Consider the following 1847-nt stretch of genomic DNA (forward strand, 5'->3'; position numbering starts at 1 on the left):
TTGAAGAATTTAATGAGTTATGCTAAAAAATAGACAAAATATTATTATATATGACAGAAAAAATATTAGAAATTAATTTATATATTAAAATATTTATTTTAAAAATTTTTTAAGATTGATTTAGGTAATTATTTCACTAAAATATAAACTGAAAACTAATTTATTTATCAAAAAAATATTTTAAAAATATTTTTATGTATTAATTTTTTTAAATTAAAATATCGACTTTAAAATATTTGAGAACGAATTTGGATAAATTACCTTACAAAATATATAGGGAAAAAGACAGATAGGTTCCTAACTTTTTAAATTTTTGACAAATACATCCCTAACAAAATTTAAATACAAAAAGTTCATGACTTTAACAAACGGAGGACAATTTAATCCTTCCATCTATTTGCCTCTCATACACCAATCAAAACTGGCTGACGTAGCTGAAACGGTGTTCAGGTGTCCATTACGGTGCCACGCTGGAAGGGGAATAAAGTTCGAAGTACAAATAGGTCCTTGAGAATTTAGTTCATTATACTTCTATTATACTTCTATTATGAGAATTTAGTTTATAAAATTATGCTTGTATTTTGAAATCTAGTTAACTTGTTGTATTCTGCAATTTAAATTATTTGTATTAAAATTGTAGAAATTGGGTTTATTCCTGTTTTTACTTTTTTTCTTAAATTACATTAGTTCAGTTTTAGTGCATTTGAATATTATATTAGAACTAATATTTTTATCCATAATAACATTACGAGAATATTTTTTTTTAAATTATAGTTCACTTTGTTCTAACGGTATAAATTATGCATGGCACAAAGGATTTATAAAATCAAACTACCTTTACAAAAAAGTTGTAAGTTGACAAAAGTCTCTGACTAAGAAGACCAAGATATCTGCAGATAAAAAATTAAATAATAAGATTTTTAGTTATTATTTTTATATGAAAAAGTATAATTTTTTTAATTAATTAATTTTAGCATTCGTTATCTAAAATTTAAAATAATTTAATGTGTATATTTTTACATTTAAAATATTTTAATTGTAAAAAAATATCGGATGATATATTTTGATTTGTCAAATTACTAATATAAAATATAATTATATATAGAGTAAAAATAGTAGAGAGAAATAGAAAAATGGAGAGAGGTAGATGAGAGAATTTAGAAAAGGAGTTTATTAATTTTGAAAAAAAATATTTTCTCTCAATTTTAATAAAAGTGACATGTGACATATTTAATTATTAAATTTTCTAGTAATATATGATACATAATATATGTATATTTCAATTTGATAGTAATATATGATACATATAGAAACATAATAAACTATATTCTCAAGAACTTATTTATCCTTCGAACTTTATTTGAAAAATGACGTCAAGGACTTATTTGTCCTTCGAACTTTATTCCCCTTTCAGTGTAGCACCGTAACAAACACATGGACACCGTTTCAGCCACGTCAGCCAGTTCTATTTGGTGTATGAGAGGTAAATAGACGGAAGAACTAAATTATCTTCCGTTTGTTAAAGTCAAAAAATTTTTTGTATTTAAATTTTGTCAGGAATGTATTTGTCAAAAATTTAAAAAGTCAGGTACCTGCTTGTCTTTTTTCCAAATATATATTCATACTTTACTAGTGCCCAAGGTTCGGAAAACTGGATCGGTTATCAAACCGTTCTAACTACTGGTTCACTGGTATACTGGTCTAACCGGTCTAACCGATGGTTCAACCAGAAAAATTGTTTTAAAATAAAATAATAAATAAACATCCTAAAATATAATTATAGTATAATATAAATATTAAAATAGTTTTCAAATTTAAAAAACTACATTAAATGTCATCAATCAAAT

The sequence above is a fragment of the Arachis duranensis genome, chromosome 10 (assembly GCF_000817695.3).
Source record: "Arachis duranensis cultivar V14167 chromosome 10, aradu.V14167.gnm2.J7QH, whole genome shotgun sequence".
Classification (NCBI taxonomy): Eukaryota; Viridiplantae; Streptophyta; class Magnoliopsida; order Fabales; family Fabaceae; genus Arachis; species Arachis duranensis.